Here is a 27,091-nt window from a genome sequence, read left to right as displayed (position 1 = left end):
ATTGTGAAGGAGAGGGCCGTGTGGGGATCAACGCTGCACAGGTACCGTGGGACACCGGGGAACACCGGTGGGGTTATAGGGGGTGACCTGGCAGGGCCTGGGGAGGAGTTTTCTGTCTCATGTGTCATGGCACATGCGACAGAAATCAGAGGAGTAGGGTGAATGCGGCCGGCGCGCTGCTGTGCGCGCGGCCATCTTGGATTTCTGGGAGGGCATCAGGGGGGCACTTTGGCGACACCGGGGGACCGGAGGGGACCTGGGGGGACCGGGGAGGAGATTTATCATGTTTGTTCATGCCAGATGGGAGATAAATAATTTTTTACCGGCGCTGTCATTTACTGTAACGTGATCATCGGTGTACGGTGTATACCTGTGATCACGTGAGCGGAGACCGGAAAAACCGTCCTGAATCATGATCTCCAGGGTCTCAGCTAGCCTGGAAACCCCGGAGATTTTCTGACGCTGAGGGGCGTTATTCACTTATTTCTGCCTGCTCTTTATAAACGGCAGATCAGAATAAGGCTACATTCACACGACCGATCCATTTTTGTGGTCTGAAAAAAACAGTCCGTTTTTTTTCACAGGTGCATCCGTGTGGCATCCGTTTCCGTTCCGTAGATGGTCCGTATGTCATCTGTTTGTCATCCGTGTGCCTTCCGTTTTTTTTGTGTACTGCAAAAAAACTGAAAGAGGGAAAATACATAAATTTACCCAGGATCCTTAGCTTCAACCTACATGAGGCGGTCACATGTTCACTCCAGTGCCATTTTCTACTGCTTTTCACAGCGTAGAGCGCTCTGGTGATTTTCCTGTGCTTGTACACTTCATATCAGTCTTTTCTGTCATTATAATGGCAGAAAGACACATAATGTCCCACTCTCCTGCATTTTGTAATTTTGCACCCTTTGGTGCCTTTCATGTGGCACTAAGGGGTGCTTAGCTTTGTATTTAGCCAAAAAAATGAAAAAAAAAAATGACGTAGGGTTCCCCCTATTTTTGTAGCCAGCTAGGGTAAAGCAGACGGCTGCAGCCTGCAGACCACAGCTGGCAGCCTCACCTTGGCTGGTAATCCAAAACTGAGGGCACCCCACGCTGTTATTTTAAATTAAATAAATAATTAAAAAAAAAAAACACGTAGGGGTCCCCCCAAAATTGGATCACCAACCAAGGTAAAGCAGACAGCTGGGGTCTGATATTCTCAGACTAGGGAGGTCCATGGTTATTGGACTCTCCCCAGCCTAAAAATAGCAGGCCGCAGCCGCCCCAGAAGTGGCGCATCCATTAGATGCGCCAATCCTGGTGCTTCGCCCCAGCTCATCCCGTGCCCTGGTGCGGGGGCAAACGGGGTAATATATGGGGTTAATACCAGATGTGTAATGTCACCTGGCATCAAGCCCTGGGGTTGGTGAGGTCAGGCGTCTATCAGATACCCGACATCACCAACCCAGTCAGTAATAAAAAAAATAGACGACAAACACATTTTTATTTGAAAAAACACTCCCCAATACATTCCCTTTTTAACCAATTTATTAGAAAGAAAAACAAATCCAGGTCTGGTGTAATCCAAGGGGTTGCCATGATGATCCACACTGTCCCAGTCAATGAAGAGCAGGATGTTCCCCATTGGCTAGAAGAGCAGTGCAGTGACCTGAGCTAACATCAATGGGTCAGCCCAGGTCACTGCAGGGGGATGACAAGTGCTGCTGTCAGCGAGGTACATTACCTGCGCTGATCTCCAGCACTGCTGACAGCACCTGTCACTGAGTTCAATGACCGCCGCCTTCACAGCCAAGTATCGCGAGAGGCCCGTGACGTCACCGCTAGTCAGTCTCGGGTCGGAAGCGAGAGAAAGTGATGTGACAAGCGGCGGCCATGGAGGACAGTGACAGCGCTGAGGTCGGGACTTCATCACCGCAGGTAAGCCGAGCGGGACCATGTGTGCAGAGTGCCAGGAGGACGTCAGTGTCGTGGACTGCATGGCTGGGGACGTGTGTGTGTGTGTGAGTGTGTGTGTACATGCCGCGTGCAGGAGGGGGCGGAGTGAGCTGAGCGGGGAAGTGTGGGCTTCCTGCACGTAACTAGGATAAACATCGGGTTACTAACCAAAGCGCTTTGCTTGGATACCCGATGTTTATCTTGGTTACCAGCTTCTGGCAGGCTGCCAGCGATGGCTCCTGCACACTGTAGCTGTAAAAAGCCCTGCTTTTTGCTGCTAGAACCGTTCTCGAACGTATCTAGAACTATCGAGCTTTAGCAAAAAGCTCGAGTTCTAGTTCGATCTAGAACAGCCCCCAAAATCACTCGAGCCGCGAACTGGAGAACCTCGAACCGCGAACCGCGCTCAACTCTAGTCATGGGGGCATCAGGATCTGTGGCGCCTCCAGATTTTACACTCCTCAATATAACTTCTCTGATGTCTGTGATCAGTGCTGAGAAACTATGTCAACTCACAGACTTGTAGCTCATAAGCAGGCTAGAAAGAGTTAATCTCTGCTGGGCTGCTTGTTAATCTCCTTTAGGCCAGTGTCACACTTGCGAGTGCCTCGTGTGTATCTCGTGCGAGTCTCGCGGTGCATTCCCCAGCACAGACTCACACTCTGCTCACAGGATCGGGTCGGTTGCATGCATCTCTATGCAGCTGAGACGCTGCTGTGAGGAGAGTATGAGTCCATGCCGGGGGATGCACCGCGAGACTCGCACGAGATACACACAAGGCACTCACAAGTGTGACACCGACCTAAGTCACATGCTATGGGAGAACCAGTCATAGCTACTCTCCTAAATTATAAGCTGGTTGGACTGTTATTGTAGTGCCAGCTACAGCTTTTCTATTCTGGTCTGGAGAGGTGGATTTACCAAGGCTTACTGGTGGTTGTGTGTTATATTGTTGCGAGTGGTTTTGGTGTAAACCTTTTCTTTTCTTTTGGTGTCTTTGTGTTATTGCTTTCCTTCACCAGCTCTTCATTTTAGTTTCTTAGCATTAATTCCTAAGAAAGTGCAGTATGACTGTACATCTATTTATTCCTGTCTGTTCTGTCTGTTATTTCCCTTACGCTCCTGCCCCTTCCTTCCCTGGGGGGAAACAGATTAGCTTTATTTAGGAGTATGGCAAAGTATGAGATCCAGGTGTCTCCACCCTCAAGGGTAATCCTAGGGACAGGGATAGCCTAGAGTCACAAGAATGGGAAAAGGAAAGGGGAAATCCAGCTCATCCACCGACTCAGTTGAAGCAAGGAATGTCCATTGAACCGAACGTGGATACCCAGAAATGAAGGAAAAAGTCCACCTTCTAAAATTCCAGAAGTTTATTAAAAAATGGATATTAAAATCATGAAGAAATCAACGCTTGAAAAAAGACTCACTGTAGCATTTGAAACACGTTGCTGTCATCATAATTTTAATATCCATTTTTTAATAAACTTCTGGAATTTTAGAAGCTTGATTTTCTTGTTCATATGTGGATAGCCTAGGGTCCCCTAGAGTGAGGAATGGAAGAGGATCCTTTTTGTCCCTTGCAATCCTATAGTCACATGCGACAACATCCCAAAACATAAAATACAGAGATTTACAATAACTTGCTTGGAAATCATCACTAAAACCAGTACAGTGGAACATTGGATTACGAGCATAATTGGATCTGGGAGTGTGCTCTTAAACCAAGTTACTCTTATATCAAAGCGAATTTTCCCATAGGAAATAACTGAAACACAGACAATTCGTTCCACAACCCAAAAATATTTACTATATTTATACAAACTTATTACAGTAATACAAAATAATGTACTGTATTCATATAACATTATCACACTACACTAACACAAAATACTGTACAGTAAAAAGATATAACACAAATTAAACTGCATGTTAGCGTACAGTAGAATTGTTGGTGTGCAGAAGGTACACTATAGAGAGAAAAAATCTAATATTTAAAGCTGAGTGTATGTGTGTATGTGTGTATGTCCACTAAAAGAATCCGCACCGTCGCATTTACAATCACGAAATTTTGCACAGACGCCTCATGTGACCCAGGGAACGTCGTAGACTATGTTTAGACAGAAAAATGTAACCCCGTGCTTTACAGTTAGTCTTTAAAATCCTGCCGCCAATAAACTGAATGGAGGTGGGAGCTATATGTTATTAATAGCAACTGTCAGTGGTTGCAATAGGAACAAAATAAACTGTTAGTTGAAGCTTATGTGTGAGGTTTTATGATGTTGGTGGAGAGATGGATAGAGAGACAGAAAAAGACAGACAGACAGAGACACATACAGAGACAGATGGGGAAAGAGACAACCCTGGAAAGAGACAGCCCTGGAAAGAGACAGACGGGCAAAGAGATGGACCTGGAAAGAGACAGACCGGGAAAGAGACAGACCGGGAAAGATACAGACCGGGAAAGAGACAGACGGGCAAAGAGATGGACCTGGAAAGAGACAGACTGGGAAAGAGACAGACCGGGAAAGAGACAGTCCTGGAAAGAGTCAGCCAGGCAAAGAGACAGCCCTGGAAAGAGGGAGCCCTGGAAAGAGACAGACGGGCAAAGAGACAGACAGGCAAAGAGACAGCCCTGGAAAGAGACAGACGGGGAAAGAGACAGATGGGGAATGGGATAGACGGGGAAAGAGACAGACCTGGAAAGAGACAGACCTGGAAAGAGACAGACGGGGAAAGAGACAGACGGGGAAAGAGACAGATGGGGAAAGACACAGACAGGGAAAGAGACAGACAGGGAAAGAGACAGACCTGAAAAGAGACAGACCTGGAAAGAGACAGACGGGGAAAAAGACAGACAGACACACACATAGAGACAAACACAGAGATAGGGAGAGACAGACAGACACAGAGATGGAGACAGATAGACTGATACAAATACAGACAGAGATAGAAATAGACAGACAGAGACAGACAGACAAGGAAAGAGACAGACAGAGAGACAGACAGACAGCGACACACAGACAGAGACTGGGAGAGAGACAGAGAGACAGTTACTATCCCGGGCAACGCCCGGGTACTGCAGCTAGTTATGAATAAATATGACAATATTTATTCTAGTACAACGCACAAAAAACAGACGACAAATCTATTCTCCTCAAAATAAGGGCAAAACTAAGCCAAATGTGGGGTAGGAATACTGCCCAGGCAATTGGATTACAGTAAAAACAATGTGCTGTAATGGTTATCAATAAGAAAGTAAAATACTGTATCCACAAATGCAAATTGATAGGCATGATATATATAGTATATACTGTACTGCATAATGGTAAACAGTATACAGTATATATGTACAGAGAGTTGTCTGCACAGCAGGTCAGAGCACGGTGAAAGGACAGAGCTCAAAGTATACACGGTATTTGCTCTTATTGCAAATCATTGCTCTTAAACCAAGTTACAAATTTTTATAACGCTTTGCTTGTGTTGCAAAACGCTGTCAAACCAAGTTACTCTTAATTCGAGGTTCCACTGTAATTGGCTTCCATGATTAGACATCTAGATAATAGGTGATCATTCTACTTAATTTAACAAGACCTGGGAATTCCTCAAGATGGACATTTTATGCACCAGTCTTCATCAAAAGTTTAAAGAAGTAAGGTTCACCAAATTCATTAAGTCATACACCTGAATTTGATCCATGCTTAAGCCCTCTGGATCAGAAATCTAAATTTTTGCTCTGGTTTTCACCACTTCCAATGGATCTGACCTGGTGAAGAGGGGTTGGTAATGCATTTTTTTCTAAAAGAATCAGCGCCATTAATCAAATACTATGTCAATGAATTTTTGCACACTGAGGTGATGCTCTAAAACGTCCTTCTTTTTCAGCATTTTCTGGAATAAAAGACATGATAAATTACCCCTATTGTTAATGTGCTCAAAAAAGTTTTTGAGGACTTTTTGGAGAGGAAACGGAACAGAAGCTGAATGGAAACTCTTCAAATCCTCCTCAAAAATGTATTTCTTTTTAAGCAAGTTTTCTAGAATAAAAGACATGATGAATTCCTCCTATTGACTATGTGCTCATGAAGTTTTTGGAGGAGTTTTTGGAGAGGAAAGTGAACGAAAACTAATTGGAAACTCTCCAAATCCTCCTCAAAAATGTAAAACTCCTCAAAAACGTGGAGATTCTGGTCACCTTTTGCTCTAAAAACCCCATGTTCAATCCGGTGGCCAGTTTTCTATTCAAGTTTTTATTTTATCTGAATAATAACACCAAAGAGAAAAGCAAGCCAATGCCTATCCCCATAAAACTAATACATTTTATTAAAAAAAAATGATAAAAAGTAAAAGACCATATTAAAACTACAACAGGTACAAGGAATAAACGGGGAAGACACCTGGTAAACTCAACTGGTATGGCACAAAGATAATTACACTGTCACATATATAAAAAGAGTGAAAATACAGTTAGGTCCAGAAATATTTGGACAGTGACACAATTTTCGCGAGTTGGGCTCTGCATGCCACCACATTGGATTTGAAATGAAACCTCTACAACAGAATTCAAGTGCAGATTGTAACGTTTAATTTGAAGGTTTGAACAAAAATATCTGATAGAAATTGTAGGAATTGTACACATTTCTTTACAAACACTCCACATTTTAGGAGGTCAAAAGTAATTGGACAAATAAACCAAACCCCAAAAAAAATTTTTATTTTCAATATTTTGTTGCGAATCCTTTGGAGGCAATCACTGCCTTAAGTGTGGAACCCATGGACATCACCAAATGATGGGTTTCCTCCTTCTTAATGCTTTGCCAGGCCTTTACAGCCGCAGCCATCAGGTCTTGCTTGTTTGTGGGTCTTTCCGTCTTAAGTCTGTATTTGAGCAAGTGAAATGCATGCTCAATTGGGTTAAGATCTGGTGATTGACTTGGCCATTGCAGAATGTTCCACTTTTTTGCACTCATGAACTCCTGGGTAGCTTTGGCTGTATGCTTGGGGTCATTGTCCATCTGTACTATGAAGCGCCGTCCAATTAACTTTGCGGCATTTGGCTGAATCTGGGCTGAAAGTATATCCCGGTACACTTCAGAATTCATCCGGCTACTCTTGTCTGCTATGTCCTCAATAAACACAAGTGACCCAGTGCCATTGAAAGCCATGCATGCCCATGCCATCACGTTGCCTCCACCATGTTTTACAGAGGATGTGGTGTGCCTTGGATCATGTGCCGTTCCCTTTCTTCTCCAAACTTTTTTCTTCCCATCATTCTGGTACAGGTTGATCTTGGTCTCATCTGTCCATAGAATACTTTTCCAGAACTGAGCTGGCTTCATGAGGTGTTTTTCAGCAAATTTAACTCTGGCCTGTCTATTTTTGGAATTGATGAATGGTTTGCATCTAGATGTGAACCCTTTGTATTTACTTTCATGGAGTCTTCTCTTTACTGTTGACTTAGAGACAGATACACCTACTTCACTGAGAGTGTTCTGGACTTCAGTTGATGTTGTGAACGGGTTCTTCTTCACCAAAGAAAGTATGCGGCGATCATCCACCACTGTTGTCATCCGTGGACGCCCAGGCCTTTTTGAGTTCCCAAGCTCACCAGTCAATTCCTTTTTTCTCAGAATGTACCAGACTGTTGATTTTGCTACTCCAAGCATGTCTGCTATCTCTCTGATGGATTTTTTCTTTTTTCTTCATCCTCAGGATGTTCTGCTTCACCTCAATTGAGAGTTCCTTAGACCGCATGTTGTCTGGTCACAGCAACAGCTTCCAAATGCAAAACCACACACCTGTAATCAACCCCAGACCTTTTAACTACTTCATTGATTACAGGTTAACGAGGGAGATGCCTTCAGAGTTAATTGCAGCCCTTAGAGTCCCTTGTCCAATTACTTTTGGTCCCTTGAAAAAGAGGAGGCTATGCATTACAGAGCTATGATTCCTAAACCCTTTCTCCGATTTGGATGTGAAAACTCTCATATTGCAGCTGGGAGTGTGCACTTTCACCCCATATTATATATATAATTGTATTTCTGAACATGTTTTTGTAAACAGCTAAAATAACAAAACTTGTGTCACTGTCCAAATATTTCTGGACCTAACTGTATAACTATGCGTAGTCAATTACATAAATTTATCAACATGTGCTATTAAATATCACAATATCAAAACATAGCTAGATAATAATAAGTACAGACACCAGTGTGTCATAAGATAACCGTAAGTTATAAATACCACAACATAAGTGCCACAGTGTACATATGATTGCCAGTCCAGAGAACCACATGTAAGGGCCAGGTCCCATCGCACTCGACGTGTATTTCACACGAAATTCTTCGTCCAGGAGAAATGACACATTGGTGTCTGTACTTATTATTATCTACTAATGTTTTCATATTGTGATATCTATTATCACATATTGATGAATTTATATAATTGACTATATTTATGTGGATAATGACAAAGAATTGCTGAAGCTCTGATTTATCAATCTGTGATAGTGGAATATGGGGGGTTGTGTATCATTTTGTGTAGGTTCGTATTTTAGGCGTGGTGCTTTGTCCATTGTATGTATTATTTGTCCTGTCTGCAGGTTTACTGTATATCCCCCTGCAGTACTTCTGTCCCTAGGTGTGGGAAAGGGGGGCCTGGAATACACACAAACTCTCTGCTTGTCTAGGGGATTATTTAGTCTGTCTGAGAACTTCAAGAGAGAAGCAAGAAGATTAATCCTCTGGGGGAGAAGCTGTGGCTACAGGCAGCACCCCAGAGAGCCATTGGGAAACCGCGATTTCCCTGTAAAAGGACTGCTGGAGGATTTTGACTGATCCCTGGGACATTTATCCCATTACTGGACTACTTTACCCTCTCTGTCGTGGATTATTTGATGAACTTTCTAACTTGCTTGGAATAACTATTCTTTAGATTGTTCAATCATCTCTCACTTTGTTGATTGTGTGATATCGAAGAAAGACCCCGTGACACCATCCTATAGATTTTTTTCATAGGGAAATTAAAAAAATGATCTACAAATTTCATTCTCTGACTAATAAGGTAGTGTCTTGAACCTATAAAATGTCAATGGGTGATCAATAAAGGGTTACAAGTACATTTCCTAACTGGGTAACTTTTTTCTTTTTTTCTATTCTTTTCTTTTTCTTTTCCAGTCTGTTTTTGCAATTTTAGAGTTGTTTTTAAACCCTGAGCCAAAATATTCTCATTTGCAATTAATTTACTGCCATTTCTCAATAAAAGTTAAGCCTAACATCGGTTTTTCTTGCTAAACAAAATGTAATCTCTAACACATTTTTTGGTAAGGGAAAAAAAATGAGATTCCTCAAGGAAAATAATCGAAGAAACCTAATCAAAATAACAGGACTTAACTCTGTTGTTTTTGGGTTTCTAAACTGTTTTGATATTTGGAATAATGATATTTTCAGCTTCCCTCCATTACAAAATCAAGTCTTTCCAGAGGCCCTGATGGGGTCAGCATAATTTATTGTAATAACTAATTTCTAAGTACATGAATGCGGTGGAAGACCCCTGGTGCTTAAATATTAGTATATCAAATGTATATATTTATATGTCTATGGATAGGGATTGATATGTCTGATGGTTAGAATTCCGAGATTTTTGGTTAAATTGTTCTTTTTCTTTTTCGATTTTTATTTAAGCTTTTCGGTGACATCATTTTCTTCTTGCCTATGATTTTATACATTTTTTTTGCCAGCTATAGAATCATAGTTAAACAAATATATACTCTTTAGAAGTTCAATCAAAATAATATGCAGTTACATGACACATGAAAGCCGCAGAAGACGCACAAAGCTATCATTAGCCTCCTGCAGATACCGACTTCATGACAGTGACTGGCAAGTTGCTTTACAAACTATTTAAATATTTTTTTATTTTATTTTTTTTTTACCTTTTTAACCGTTCAGAAATAGAAGTCTTTGTAAATAAGGTACGTTCTTTATTCCAGACCACGGCTTATGAATAGTGACATTGGCAGCCCGTGGTTTGGAGATCTCTGCTTTACAGGGAATGTTTGGAGATGCGTCCAAGACATTTAGGCTTATCCTGCAATCCTCCAGCCACATCACTAGTCCTTTGTACTTCCCTTTGATGATATTTATACAAGTCGCACAAGATGATTTCAGATGAATGTTTTCACATTATATTGACAGCTTCCCTATTCTTGCTTTTGGTGGTGATAGAATTACACGGTCACCATAGATCTAACTTTCATTTAATAAAATATCAACAGATAAAGATTTAAAGGGAACCTGTCAAGTGCAGTATGCACCCAGAACCACGAGCAGTTCTGGGTACATATTGCTAATCCATGCCTAAGCGTCCCTGTATCTAGCAGCCTAGATAAAGAGATCTTTACAAAAAGTATTTCTAAAGATCCTTTATGATATGCAAATAAGCGAATGGACTATTCACAAGGGTGTTAGTTCCTGAGCTCATTCTGCCCTCTTAGCAGGTTAGCACACCCACAGGAGCGTGCTAACATGCTATTCATTGCCTACTGCCCAGTGTCATCAGTGGTGACGCACGTACCTGTGTTCATTGACATCGCATCAAAACATCGGGTTTAGGTTCAGTGTGTATAATCAGAATGCCCGACACTTCTGGTCGTCCACACTATGAAGTCGGGAGTACACATCCTGTTTCAGAGAGGTCTAGTATGCATGATTGGAAGTGTCGGGACTTCTGATCATGTGCACTGCCCAGCGTCTGATACGGTGACAACAGACACAGGTATGTGCATCACCGCTGATGATGCTGGGCAATGGGCATTGAATAGCATGTTAATGTGGCGCCCTTGAGGCTTCAGTCGCCACAGGGTACTGCATCTCATTTAAGGTGCAGTATTCATCTCAGGTGAGGAGGAGGTTAATCACTGGTGTTTCCACATTTCACTTTACATACAGCTTAGGTGCCTTCTCACTGGGGACTGAACTAGAGTAAGCTGGGGGTGGCATCACAAAGCATGGGAATTTCCTGGTCACTAGGACAACCACCTGGGGGGTACCACTTGGGGTAGAAGTAGGAGCAACCTTCACACAATCTTCAGTCAAGTTGAGACTACAGTTCTGGCAACACAACACCATTTTTTTCAATTTATTTCTCCTCACAGCCTGAGGCTTGGAGCAGGAAGCTCATCCCGGGATCGGCTGGGGCCCATCACGTCAGAAACTGGTGCTCCGAGGGTGGCTATCATACAGTGAGTAAAGACCTTGAACTGCAGCCACTGTATCAGCCCTGCCGGCGCTATTGCCAGACGCTTCAGTGCCAACAGGCGCTACCACCACCATCATCCTACCTGGGGCCTAGCTCTATCTGTACCAGCTGAACCATCGGAGCTGCGTTACCATCCACCCCAGAGGACATCACCCGCAGTGGGGGCTTATTCCTTGCCGCACACCACAGGTGGTGTCACAAGACAACTACTCTCAACATCCTCAACCCCTTCATCATCGCCATCCCTATCTTTCATCCCTTGTATTGACAGTGACGGGGTCACGAAACTGGGCAGGGCCACCTGTGACATTCCCTGACCCTCACCAGTCCGGTGACGAGTATTCCCAAGACCCCGTGGTGACCATCATTAGCATGCCCCTGTGGGCGTGTTAACATGCTAACAGGGAAGAATAAACACAGGAACTAACTCAATTGCAACTAGTCCCTGCACTCATTAGCATAGCATAAAGCATCTTTTTATGTATGCTAGTATATGCTGGGACAGTTAGGCATTCATCTAGTGGATACGACAATTCTGGATGGCTGCGGGCTGCTATTTTTAAGCTAAAGGCGAAATAAGCATTGGTCTCCTCAGCCTCACCAGCCCCCAGCTGTCGGCTTTTAAAAAAAGCTTTGTGTGGTCCTTATTATTTTGATACACAACCAAGCTAAATACATGACTGGGGGTGCAGTGTGTTGCCGTATGATTTGTCTGTGCTGGGTATCATAACATCAGGGGACCCTACACCAATTTATTTATTTTTACACCACTTTAGATATGCAGACAGCATGTATGCTTCCAAGCAGTCATATACGCTGTCACATAGGGTGGGAGTGCAGTCTGACTGCGATTAATTAGAGATGCTTGGACTGCTGGTGGGCGGGGGAAGCAGTGAATATGGATGAGGGTAAAATAGTGTTACAGCTGCGCGGGGGACTCAATTATTATACTGCTCCTGTTAATCCCTATTTACTTGCTTTTTCCTTTTATTTTTTTAATTATCCGGATGGCCGGATCTGGAGAGTTACATGGAGAACTCAGGATCTGGAGTTGGTACATGGATACTTGCCGTTTTCTACCAGGAGATGCAGGTCTGTTAATTCAGTGACCTCACGTGAGGTACTATGGGAACCTCCAGCTGTGGCCCAACTAACCTGAGTGACCTCATTGCTGATCGCTGAGGCTCAGTGATTTCTGCCTGAAGTGCACAGAAGTCAGTCATGTTCTATGACTGCTCACTGTCATTTCAAATGTAGCAATGCTGGAATCATTGTGGGACCTCTTGTGGCTTACGTCAGAACTGGGCCTTTTGGGGGTTTATAAAGTGGTGAAATAGGGTGTATTTTGTATTTTATTTCAAATAATGGATTTTTTTGTTGATGTTTGTGTTTATTTTCTTTCCCTTACAGATCAGTAATGGGGGTGAGGTCTCATAGACCCTCCCCATTACTAATCTAGGACTTAGTGGCAGGTGTGAGCTACAATGAATCCCTTATTACCCGATTGCCTCTGCACCAGTTAAATTGGGAAAAGCCAAGTAAAGTTCCAGGACTATTGCATCTGCAGCTGCAGGCTGCTATTTTTAGGCTGAGGGGCCCAATAACCATGGGTCTCCCAAGTCTGAGAATACCAGCCCCAGCTGTCAAACTTTATCTGGGCTGGTTATCAAAATCAGGTGGGACCGCAGACCGTTTTTTTAATTATTTATTTAATTAATTTAAATTAAAAAATCTTAATGCGGTACCTCTTATTTTTATACACATACAATATAGCCTGTAGCCGTGGGCTTTATTTGTGCTGGTATCACTAGATCGGGGTCCCTACTCAAATTGTATATTTTTCTTTTATACCACGATAGACCCGTAAACTGGGTCTGTGATTTCAACCAATCAGAGATGCTGTCTGAGGGCGGGGTCTGATTGCAGCTGATCAGAGATACTGGTGGGCGGGGAAAGCAGTGAATATGTATGAGGGATAATCAGTGGCCCTGAATGTAATGCCGCAGGAGCAGTTACAGCTGCACCGGAGACTCAGTAAGTATGTGCTGCTTTATTGTTTTTCTTTTACAGCCCTCCTACATCGTTTTACAACACATAAGTTTGTCCTCCCATTGAATTCAATGGGCTCAGTATGTTCACCGAACTGTTTGATGAACTGTTCGGCGAACATCGGGAAGCTCGGTAAAAATCGGCGAACCGAACTTTGAAAGGTTCACTCATCTCTAACCTGACCTCTGGGGACCTCAATGAACTCAGTGACCTCACCCTCAGGTGAGGTCACTAAGTTCACAGACCTGCATCTCCTGGCAGAAAAATGCAGGGCTTCTTGACAAGATATGCAGATTCGGTGCTGACATTTTTACGCCATATTCCTGCACCCATTCAACACCTCCTGACAAAAAACTGCATGAAAACCACATGTGTTATGATGCGGTAGAGATGCATTTTTTGCCAGTAGATGTACATTGGATGCAGGAATACTGTGTAAAAATGTCCCTATTAAATCTGCATCTCTTGGCAAAAAAAATCAAAATAACTTTTGCCGCTGTTTCGGTGTGCTTTTCTGCCCGGAGGTGCAAACTTGGTGCTGAAATGAATGCACCAGATTTCAGCACCAAATTTGCACCTCCTGGCAGAAAACGGCACCAAAACAGCATCAAAACAGTTTTTGTGCATTTTTTTTGCCAAGAGATGCAGATTTGGTGCTGAAATTTTTACACCATATTCTTGCATCAAATCTACACCTCCTAGCAAAAACTCTCATTACCATCACATGAAAACCGCATGGGAAGAGCCGGGTAAATTTCCAGGACTGTCATATCAAATGGATACGGCAATCCTAGGCAGCTACAGGCTGCTGTTTTTAGTTTGGGGTGCCCAACAACCATGGATCTCCCCAGCCTGAGAATACCAGCCTCCAGCTGCTGGGATTTATCTTGGCTGGGTATCAAAATTGGTGGGACCGCACATCGGTTTTTATAATTATTTATTTAAGTAATTAAAAAAAAAACGCATGGGGTTCCTCTTATTTTGAGACACAACCAAGATAAGCGCACAGCAGGGGCTTCAGCCTGTAGTCATGAGCTTTATCTGTGCTGGGTATCAATAGATGGAGGACCCTACTCCATTTTATTTATTTATATATTTCTTTTACGCCACAATATAATAGACCCTCAGACAGGGTCTGTGATTCCAATCAATCACAGACACTGTCTGGGGGTGGGGTCTGACTACAGCCATTCAGAGATTTCGGTGGGTGGGGAAAGCAGTAAAAATGTATGAGGGATAATGAGCAGTCCCGGGAGTACAGCTGCAGGAACAGTTACAGCTATGCCAGAGATTCGGTAAGTATGTCTTGCTTTATTGTCTGTCTTTCTTTAATAGCCCCCCTGCACCTTACAACACACAAGTTTGGCCTCCCATTGAATTCAATGGGTTGGGTATATGCGTTGATCTGTTGAACAGCTCAGCGAACACCGGGAAGCTCGGTAAAGATGCGCGAACCGAACTCTGAAAGGTTCGCACATCTCTAGTCTTGAATCCAAATCTAATTAGTTTCAATCCACTACCACTACACACAGTAATTTATACATTTTTCCTAGAATGAAGTAAATTTATATTCAAGCATTGCTTCCTGGTGTAGTCCAAATATCAAGGTTAGATTTCTTAATTATCTTGCATTTAATAATTAGAGTAGATCAGAATGAACATCATGCTTGACCAGTGATTGTCAATATTTTTTTATTCGTCTTGCATGTTGTCTCAGATTGGACAGCTTTGTTGTCTGTATGACCATCAATCTTGGTCTCTTAACCATTTCTCATCCTTGTAAACCAAAAACCACAAGTTGGTATAATATTCCCTTCTTTCTACTTAGTCAATATTCATGTGCTCGCAGATTCCCCATCCAATGTTTGTCCAGCGTTCCTTGTGGTTTCTTTAATCTACTCCTCCTAGAGTCATCCCATGTGTTCTTTGTAGCCAAAGCTTCCCATCTGGGTGTTACATAACGTTCACGATATTGCCCATTAAACATTCTTCTGAATTTTAGATCTAGCATTCCTTTAATGTGTTGTTCGTGATGAACAGTATATTCCTTTAATATCCATGGGAAATAGCATTTTAATTAGAAGTCTATAAGTACGCGACACGATATTAAACATAAATGAAGAGGTTGTAAAAAGAAAAATGTAGGTCTTGAAATGTGCGTTTTAATTAATCGCCGCCAAGATCTTGTTTCACTCATGCGTGGAGTCCATATGGCTCCGCTTAGCAGATGAATCAGACGTACAGTGAAGTTCTTGTTCCACATGTCTCTTCATTGTAGTTAACAAGTGGAACCTCCCCAACTCCTATGAAAGGAAATGGTACAAATCCTCTGCTGCACGATGAATCCGGAGTAATTATGTTACTTCTCTAAAACTATCTCCATTACTTTCTTAATTTTGCCTACTCAGGATTGTTAATCAGTGACTTACCCACAACACACTCATTGGATGTATTTGTTACACTATGTGATCCCAATTATGACTTTTCTCTATGCAGCAGGACCAGGAGTCATCATATTCTCCTGATAGTGGGCCATTGTATTATAATAGCACCTTGTATGCACTGATGGTCAAATATTACTTTTTTTTTGAGGGATTACTATAAGTAAGATATGGTATATAAACTATCCATGGTATAGGTTATTAATGTATGATAGCTGTGGGTCTAATCAGGGCTGGGTAAAGTGAGGCCTGCAAGCCACATCCTGCCCTCTTGCTGTTCCAGTCTGTACTGAATCAAGACAGCCAAAGGGCTGAAAAGTGGCCCATGGGCTACACCATTCCCTCGCCCACTTTCCATCTGCCACCACCCAGTTGCCGATATCCCTGTTATTTGCATCCTCAGAAAGCAGATAGCGGTAAATAACCATTAACCATGATATACAAAGCCATGCACAACCTGTCTCCTCCCTACATCTGTGACCTAGTCTCCCGGTACCTACCTGCACGCAACCTTAGATCCTCACAAGATCTCCTTCTCTGCTCCTCTCTTATCTCCTCTTCCCACAATCGTGTACAAGATTTCTCCCGTGCATCCCCCATACTCTGGAACGCTCTACCTCAGCACATCAGACTCTCCACTACCGTGGAAAGCTTCAAGAGGAACCTCAAGACCCACCTCTTCCAACAAGCCTACAACCTACATTAGCCCTCAGTCCAGTAGACCACTGCGCAACCAGCTCTGTCCTCACCTATTGTACCATCACCCATTCCCTGTAGACTGTGAGCCCTCACGGGCAGGGTCCTCTCTCCTCCTATACCAGTCTGTCTTGTACTGTTAATGATTGTTGTACGTATACCCTCTTTCACTTGTAAAGCGCCATGGAATAAATGGCGCTATAATAATAAATAATAATAATAATAAATACATTGGTGAAGGACATTGCTGTTGGCTCCATCTTCCATCAATTAGCATGTGCAACAGCAGATGTGATGACATCACATCATCACTTGTATTGTGCAGGAAGTTCGAGTACCAGAGACAGGAATAGAGCACCACTAGAACGGGAATGAGATTGTATGTGCTGTTTTTTTTTATCACATACAGTGCATTGCGAAAGTATTTGGGCCCCTTGAATTTGTCAACCTTTACCCACATTTCAGGCTTCAAACATAAAGATATAAAATGTTAAATTAATGGAGAAGAATCAACAAGTGGGACACAATTGTGAAGTTGAACGATTTTTTTTTGCTTGTTTTAAATCTTTTTTAAAAATAAATAACTGAAAAGTGGGACGTGCAATATTATTCAGCCCCTTTACTTTCAGTGCAGCAACCTCACTTCAGAAGTTCATTGAGGTTCTCTGAATGATCCGATGTTGTCCTAAATGACGGATGATGATAAATATAATACACCTGTGTGTAATCTAGTCTCCGTATAAATGCACCTGCTCTGTGATAGTCTCAGGGTTCTGTTTAAAGCACAGAGAGCATCATGAAGACCAAGGAACACAACAGGCAGGTCCGTGATACTGTTGTGGAGAAGTTTAAAGCCGGATTTGGTTACAAAAAGATTTCCAAAACTTTACACATCCCAAGGAGCACTGTGCAAGTGATCATATTGAAATGGAAGGAGTATCATACCACTGCAAATCTACCAAGACCCGGCCATCCATCCATCCAAACTTTCATCTCAAACAAGGAGAAGACTGATCAGAGATGCAGCCAAGAAGCCCATGATCACTCTGAATGAACTGCAGGGATCTACAGCTGAGGTGGGAGAGTCTGTCCATGGGACAACAATCAGTCGTACACTGCACAAATCTGGGCTTTATGGAAGAGTGGCAAGGAGAAATCCATTTCTCAAAGATAGCCATAAAAATTGTTGTTTACAGTTTGCCAAAGCCACCTGGCAGACACCAAACATGTGGAAGAAGGTGCTCTGGTCAGATGAAACCAAAATCGAACTTTTTGGGAACAATGCCAAACGATATATTTGGCGTAAAAGCAACACAGCTCATCACCCTGAACACACCATCCCCACTGTCAAACATGGTGGTGGCAGCATCATGGTTTGGGCCTGCTTTTCTTCAGCAGGGACAGGGAAGATGGTTAAAATTGATGGGAAGATGGATGGAGCTAAATACAGAACCATTCTTGAAGAAAACCTGTTGGAGTCTGCAAAAGACCTGAGACTGGGACGGAGATTTGTCTTCCAACAAGACAATGATCCAAAACATAAAGCAAAATTTACAATGGAATGGTTTAAAAATAAACGTATCCAGGTGTTTGAATGGCCAAGTCACAGTCCAGACCTGAATCCAATCGAGAATCCGTGGAAAGAGCTGAAAACTGCTGTTCACAAACGCTCTCCATCCAACCTCGCTCAGTTCGAGCTGTTTTCAAAGGAAGAATGGGCAAGAATTTCAGTCTCTCGATGTGCAAAACTGATAGACACATACCCCAAGTGACTTGTGCTGTAATCACAGCAAAAGGTTGCGCTACTAAGTATTAACTTAAAGGGGCCGAATAATATTGCATCACCCACTGTTCAGTTTTTTATTTTTTAAAAATGTTTAAAATAATACATTTTGTTCAAGTTCATAATTGTGTCCCACTTGTTGTTGATTCGTCACTATTAATTTAATTTTTTTTATCTTTATGTTTGAAGCCTGAAATGTGGGTAAAAGTTGCCAAATTCAAGGGGGCCAAATACTTTCGCAAGTCACTGTATGCATGAAATGTTGGCATGTATATAGGGGGCTATGTGAGGGCTCATACTGTATGTAGAGGACTATGTAGGGGCTTATACTGTATATAGGGGATATGTGAGGTTCATACTGTTATTAAAAGGCTATATGGGGGTTCATATTGTATATAGGATGCTATGTGGAGCTAATACTGTATATAGGAGACTTTGTGACAGCTCATACTGTTTATAGAAGGTACCCAGACAGAGGAAGGGGGTGACCCCGCTCACCTGTACCTGAGATCAAATCCAGACCGTGCACGGAAAGAGAGAGGTAGGCAGACCTCAGCATCAGCATGAATAGAGTAGATATCCAGCAATCTGGTCCAAAATAGGTTAAAAATTCTTTCTTTATTTCATGTTCAAGTTAAAAAAAAAATTTCCATCATGAATTCATAGGAATAAACGTGAGAGAAATGTCTCACGTTTATTCCTATGAATTCATGATGGAAAAATTTTTTTTAACTTGAACATGAAATAAAGAAAGAATTTTTAACCTATTTTGGACCAGATTGCTGGATATCTACTCTATTCATGTTTATAGAAGGCTATGTGGGGCTTATACTGTATATAGGAGGCTATGTGAGGGCTCATACTGTATGTAGAAGGCTATGCGGGGACTCATTGTATACAGAAAGCTATTTGGAAGCAAATACTGAATATAAGGCTATGTGGGACTCAAACTATATATAGGAGGCTATGTGGGGGTTCATTCATAGGAGACTATTTGGGGGCTCTTACTGCATATAGAAAGCTATGGGAGGGCTCATACTGTATATAGGAGGCTATGTGAGGGCTTATACTGTATATAGAAGGCTATGTGGGGGCTCATACTGTATGTAGAAAGCAATGTGGGGTTATATATGTGCTATGTGTGGACTTATAGTGTATATAAGAGGGCTGTGTGTGGGCTCATATGGTATATATGGGGTGTCAACATATTTAATTCTGCTCAATATTAAATGCTAATATTAATATAACATATTCATTACAATTGTAATTAATATGTTAATATTAATATTGAGCAGAATTAATTTCAGCCTATTGGTTTGACCCTTCACAACAGTCACATTTTCCCATGTTGCCCTTATGGGAAATGAATTGTCTACTCCTGGTACCAGGACCGATCACAAGAATAAAGGTCCCAAAATCCTTTGTAAAAGTGGAGTAGTAGGAAGTATCTGTAACCACTGCTCTATTAATAGTGGATATTCTGGGTAACCCCATTCTCGTTGGGTGTATCAGATTCTGGACCGCCTAGAAACCAGTGGTCACACATAGACCATATATTCTGTGAAAAGATGATAAATATCATTTATGGGACAACCTTTTTAATACTGTATAGTACTGTATACAGTAGGTTTCTGAGGTATTCATTAAAACATATTTTCTTAAGTTCGAAGGTTTAGTTTAGTAAAAGTTATAGTTCTAGGATATTTTTCTACAACTACCTATATGTAAAAGTCCATATTCCACTGTAGAACTGTCAGTTATCACACTGTCAAGGGATCCTTCATGTGAACAGGTGTTGTCGAAACTAGACAACCCATTTAATGCAACATAACTTACTTTAGGTATTGACCTACAATGTCTCCTTAATGGGGTTGTCACATGAAAACCTATATAACCTAATAGGTCATATGGACAACATAGAAGGGGGATAAAAACCCTCTCAACCATTCAGGAACTGGCTTCCTCTCTGGTAGACTCAAGCCATCTATGTTTTATACAGATGGTCATTCATCTGAAATTTCATTTTTAGGGTTTAATTGATGAAGCCCCAATGAGTGATAGAGCTGAGGAACTCTTCTTTCTTCTTTTATCGGCCTTCAGCTTGATCTCAACTTGATGGATGAATGCTCTCTAGGAAGATTAATCTTGTGTAAGCCTAGATAGGTCCACCAGGGTCTTTTCTGCCGTTATCTTGATAGCATCAAGCCATTGGGTTGCTGGTCTTCCTCTTCACCTTGTTCTTTCTATTTTTTGGTCCATGATGTCCTTCCCCAGTAGTCCTAGACATAATGGTGTTCAGTTCCGGGTTGGGATAATGCCTCAGCCCTGCCACCACACACTTTTATCTTACCTGGATGAAACGTCCCCAGTAGTCCGTAATTGTTCTGCAATTCCTCCCTCATTGACTCATTCCTCCTCCCATTGTTTGGGAGATTCTCGGTCACTGAACAGTGCATGGAATTGTAAAATGTCTCGCGTTCTGTGGCTCCTTCAATCAGCTGATTGGTGGCAATGTCGAAAGTTGGACCACCACCTATTTGATATTGATAACCTCTCCTGAGTATAAGTTTATCAATAATTAAGTCCCAAAACAACCCTTTCAGAAAAAAAAAATAATTTAACTAAAACAACAACTACCAATAAGACATGTGTTGTAATTTCTTGTGAAAATTAAGAATCATCAGATGTTCCTATAAATTTCATCATTTTAATTTATCATGAGGGATAAATGTGCAATTTACATAATATAAATATTTAACCACTGACTTTGTTACTGATTAGAAAATCATTTCCAATTATTATGAGGAATTGTAAGGAGCTTAAATAATGACCTACTGAGGGATGGTGAGGGAAGATGGTGAAGACAAACCCCAACCTGATGATTGTAAACTACCCAAAATGAGTATTCGAGTGAAGTCAATCTATGTTATTAATAATAATATATATATATATATATATAATTGCCCTATTCTGTCTCTCTGTCTGTCTGTCCAAGAAATGACGTCATACGTTTAAACCGCCTAAACCACGCCCACACAGCTCCAACAGGCCGAACTCCCCCACACCCACCCCTCACTCCACCCTCACCCAATCAGCAGCGGCCCTGCATCACACCCCACACACACCCACACCTTACTCTACCCACACACAATCAGCAGCGACGACCGCTCAATTAGGACACGCCCACTCACCGAATCCCTGACAATGCCATGACGCAGCCGGTGGAGAGGTACAAGGGACATCGCCATGGAAGCTCCCTACACCCAACGCGATGGAGCACAGTAAGCCCCAACCCATAGGAGGCCCCAAAGCGCAGGTCAGTGACCCAACTACACCACAGAGACACAGAGGGATGGGGACAAGAGGAGACGCAGCTGCGGAATTGCAGGGCTTCCCCACACCACAGAGACACATAGAGGAACGGGGACAGGAGACACAGCTCTCCCACTAATCAACGATAAATGCAGGGGAAGCACATGGCTACTTAAATATTAAACTGCTGTGAATGTTAAGGAGCCGCTCTTTACTATTGATGAGCCGCTCATTACTATTCATGAGCAGCTACTTAACATTCACTTCAGTGTTAATATTTAAGTAGCCAGCATTCATCCGTGGTTAGTGGGAGAGCTGCGTCCCGGAGTGCTCATGAGCCAATCATTACTATTCATGGCCAGCGGGAAATGAAGCCACGCACACACACACACACACACACACACTACGACTCCTACACAGCCCAACACAAACACACACACACACACCGGCACACACAAACTACCATGCACACACACCAACGCACCACACACACACAAACAACCCCGCTCATATCAAACGCGCCCCCCCACACACAACCACCCACACACACAGCAGCACACAAACACCCCAGCACACATATATCGCCCCACAATCACACGCACCCACTCACACACCGCGGCACACAAATACACACCGCACAAAACACACACCCCCACAACACACACACACATTGCCTCACATACGCACCGCAACACACATACAACGCAATACAAATACACCGTGCAACACAAACACCACCCCACACAGACACCCACATACCAGGATGGGGGCCATACAAGGATGGAGACTATACCAGTATGGGACACAGACCAGGATGCTGCATACACAAGGATCCTGCCTACAGTTAGGTCCAGAAATATTTGGACAGTGACACAATTTTCGCGAGTTGGGCTCTGCATGCCACCACATTGGATTTGAAATGAAACCTCTACAACAGAATTCAAGTGCAGATTGTAACGTTTAATTTGAAGGTTTGAACAAAAATATCTGATAGAAATTGTAGGAATTGTACACATTTCTTTACAAACACTCCACATTTTAGGAGGTCAAAAGTAATTGGACAAATAAACCAAACCCAAACAAAATATTTTTATTTTCAATATTTTGTTGCGAATCCTTTGGAGGCAATCACTGCCTTAAGTCTGGAACCCATGGACATCACCAAACGCTGGGTTTCCTCCTTCTTAATGCTTTGCCAGGCCTTTACAGCCACAGCCTTCAGGTCTTGCTTGTTTGTGGGTCTTTCCGTCTTAAGTCTGGATTTGAGCAAGTGAAATGCATGCTCAATTGGGTTAAGATCTGGTGATTGACTTGGCCATTGCAGAATGTTCCACTTTTTTGCACTCATGAACTCCTGGGTAGCTTTGGCTGTATGCTTGGGGTCATTGTCCATCTGTACTATGAAGCGCCGTCCGATCAACTTTGCGGCATTTGGCTGAATCTGGGCTGAAAGTATATCCCGGTACACTTCAGAATTCATCCGGCTACTCTTGTCTGCTGTTATGTCATCAATAAACACAAGTGACCCAGTGCCATTGAAAGCCATGCATGCCCATGCCATCACGTTGCCTCCACCATGTTTTACAGAGGATGTGGTGTGCCTTGGATCATGTGCCGTTCCCTTTCTTCTCCAAACTTTTTTCTTCCCATCATTCTGGTACAGGTTGATCTTTGTCTCATCTGTCCATAGAATACTTTTCCAGAACTGAGCTGGCTTCATGAGGTGTTTTTCAGCAAATTTAACTCTGGCCTGTCTATTTTTGGAATTGATGAATGGTTTGCATCTAGATGTGAACCCTTTGTATTTACTTTCATGGAGTCTTCTCTTTACTGTTGACTTAGAGACAGATACACCTACTTCACTGAGAGTGTTCTGGACCTCAGTTGATGTTGTGAACGGGTTCTTCTTCACCAAAGAAAGTATGCGGCGATCATCCACCACTGTTGTCATCCGTGGACGCCCAGGCCTTTTTGAGTTCCCAAGCTCACCAGTCAATTCCTTTTTTCTCAGAATGTACCCGACTGTTGATTTTGCTACTCCACGCATGTCTGCTATCTCTCTGATGGATTTTTTTCTTTTTTTTCAGCCTCAGGATGTTCTGCTTCACCTCAATTGAGAGTTCCTTAGACCGCATGTTGTCTGGTCACAGCAACAGCTTCCAAATGCAAAACCACACACCTGTAATCAACCCCAGACCTTTTAACTACTTCATTGATTACAGGTTAACGAGGGAGACACCTTCAGAGTTAATTGCAGCCCTTAGAGTCCCTTGTTCAATTACTTTTGGTCCCTTTAAAAAGAGGAGGTTATGCATTACAGAGCTATGATTCCTAAACCCTTTCTCCGATTTGGATGTGAAAACTCTCATATTGCAGCTGGGAGTGTGCACTTTCAGCCCATATTATGTATATAATTGTATTTCTGAACATGTTTTTGTAAACAGCTAAAATAACAAAACTTGTGTCACTGTACAAATATTTCTGGACATAACTGTATACCACGATGGGGCCACATACCAGGATGGGGCCACATACCGGCATTAACCCACATGCCAGGATGGGGGCCATACAATGATGAAGACTATACCCGGATGGGACACAGACCAGGATGCTGCATACACAAGGATCCTACCTATACCACGATGGGGGCACATACCAGGATGGCTGCAATCACAGGATGGGGCCATATACCAGGATGGGGCCACATCACAGCATCAGCCCACATACCAGGGTGGGGGCCATACCAGGGTTGAGACTATACCAGGATGGGACACAGACCAGGATGCTGCCTGCCTATACCAGATGGCGCACACAGACCAGGATGGGGGCACATGTCAGGATGGTGGCTACACCACGATGGGGGTACATACCAGCAAGGGGCCACATCACAGCATCAGCCCACATACCAGGCCAACCCACACCTCCCAACGCCACAGCCTGCAACTCACCAACGGCCAAAGTTAAAAGGCGGAGCGGACGCCGCACAGGAGTGAACAGCTGGCGGACAGGTACAAGGGACACCGGAAGGCTGCCTACACCAGATTGCACACACAGACCAGGATAGGGGCACATGTCAGGATGGTGGCTGCACCACGATGGGGGCACATACCAGCATGGGGCCACATCAAAGCATCAGCCCACATACGATCATGAGGGCCATTCAAGGATGGAGACTATACCAGGATGGGACACATACCAGGATGCTGCATACACAAGGATCCTGCCTATGCCACGATGGGGCCACATACCAGGATGGCGACAATCACAGGATGGGGCCACATACTCTTTGAAATTGCCCTGACCTGACTTCTTTCCTTGACTCTACTTGATCATTCGCTACCACTGTCTATGTGGGTATCTTTCACAGATTACAACAAACAACATTTAACCTTCCGGCCTTTCAAGGGCTCCTAAAAGAAAAAACGCAACCCAGCAACACAACAAACCAGCAGCAGGAAGAAGCCAACAACAACGTCACAATGAGTGGAGGAGGTCAGGCCTGTAGGACAGGCCTGTGACGGACTGACAGGTGTGAGGGTCGTAGCCCGCACACCTTGGCTAGGAGGCAAGCGGTGGTCTTAGCCTGCAGGAGCCGGGAAGACAGCTCGGTGGAACCGTGGTGGACCAGGACAGGGTAGTGGCCCGCCGGTTTCCGACCCGGGGAACCAACTCGGAAACCGGAGCACACAGGGGAGTACTCAGACCCTGAAACGAGGTCCAGAATCCACTGGCCTTAGTTAATTAACTGATTGCGGTCTGGACTATAGGTCCTTTCCCACCCAAGTCCCGACTGAAGACAACAGCCCACCCAGGGGGATAGAAAGCCACCGCACAGGCAGAGAGATCCCACGGGACAGCGTCTGCGGGCAAACGGGCTCTCCCTACATACACAAAGCCGGGGAGTGGACTCCCATCGCTGAAGCGCAGGCAGTCTAAATCTACACAACACGGTGCAGGAGAAAGGCAGAGACCACCATCCGGGTGGGGGACCCGACCGCAGCCGGCTGCGGGCACCGACCACCATCAACTTGGTTTACCAGTGACTTGTGTGTGTCAATAACAGTGAGTACAACAGTGCCCTCCGGCCGCGCACATCGCCCTGCACCGCCCAGCTATCCCCAACGGGTCCTGGGGCCATCATCCCTGCCCACAGAGGGGTTAACATCTGGCTGCACTACCATCTCTCCCGAGTGCCCCGTAACTGCAGCGGTGGTGTCTACCTTCACCACGTCCCGTGGCGGCGTCACGAACTCAAGCGCGGCTCTGGCTGTGCACCTGTGACGCCCTGGGCAAGCCAGGGGTCACAGGTCATCACACCACCACACCCTACACCCCAGTTAGGAACACCAAGGCTACCAAAATCCTTGTTGCCTTCCTCCAGGGGCCGATGTTCACATCAGGGGGTGGGCCAGGCGGTTGGCTCCGCCCACCAAGGAGTACACAGCCCTGGAGGCGGGAGGAACCAGGCAGTCAAGTGAGGGAAGTGAAAGAGTGAGGAACAAGATAGAGTTTGGAGGAGGAAGTGGAAAGAGTAAAACAGTGGAGTTCAAGTTTAGGAAAGTAGAAGTGAAGTTGTAGTGAAGCTAAAGAGAGAAGCTGAAGTGATAGTAGTAAAGCCTGAAGTTGGTCCGGCTGTGTGCCAGGACAGTGACAGCAAGGTCAGCAGACGGCGGTGACAGTCTGAAGGGGGACTGCTCGGAGGTTGCTGGAAGGACCGCGGATGGGTAGTGGCCCGGCGGTCTGGAGCAGTATACGAAGAACAGTCAGCACCAGGGCAGGGGCCTCTCGGATCCCGGCAAGGCTAGGAGTTGCCATAATTTGCCAAATCCGTCAGTGAAGGGGACGTCTGTCTCCAAACAACCAAGTCCCGATTGAAGGCAACAGTCCGACCATTACGGAGAGACACCGCCACCGCCAGGGCACCAGTTTCTCAGGGCCAGCGCCTGCGGGCAAAGTAGGGCTCCTCCGGCCCATATCCAAGCCGGCGAGCGGGTTACCGGTGGGAACCCATCGCTACCAATACAGGAACATTAGGTGCAGGAAAAGGGAGATCACCGTCACCTACTGGGGAAAGCAAGTGCAGCCGTCCGTGGGAACCGTCTTTCCAGCTGTGTGTTTTACCGAAAACTGTGTCAACGTTTCAGGCTGAGTGAGTACCATATTGTCGCAAAGGCACAGCGCTGCCCCCGCGTCCCTGCGCCCACCAAGCCCTGCATCTCCCACTTCATCCCTGGGCCCCGGGATCACCAACCCTTACCCACGGAGGGGCAACACAACAACTGGCTGCTCCATACCATCCTTCCCGGGATCCCCATACAGAGCAGCGGTGGTGTCAACAAATCACCACAACCGTGGGTGGCGTCACGGACAATAACCAATCCCCACACCCCAAAATCCCCTTTCACTCACGGGCGAGGAGCGCCGCTAGAGTCCCCGGGATCCGGCCCACCACTCGAGCCACCGAGCAGCAGCAGGCCGCAGCAGCCGCGGCAGCCGGACCCGAGTAGCAGTAGGGAGAGCGCGGCGTCCCCTCCTCCGCCCGCGACACACCTACCTAACCCCCACCAAAAGCGCCAACATCCCCTTTCAGAGCTAAGTGACCCCGGGTCCGGAGGCACTC

This window comes from Anomaloglossus baeobatrachus, chromosome 6, assembly GCF_048569485.1.
Source record: "Anomaloglossus baeobatrachus isolate aAnoBae1 chromosome 6, aAnoBae1.hap1, whole genome shotgun sequence".
Classification (NCBI taxonomy): Eukaryota; Metazoa; Chordata; class Amphibia; order Anura; family Aromobatidae; genus Anomaloglossus; species Anomaloglossus baeobatrachus.
The sequence above is the reverse complement of the archived record's forward strand: the minus strand, read 5'-3'. Positions refer to the sequence as shown.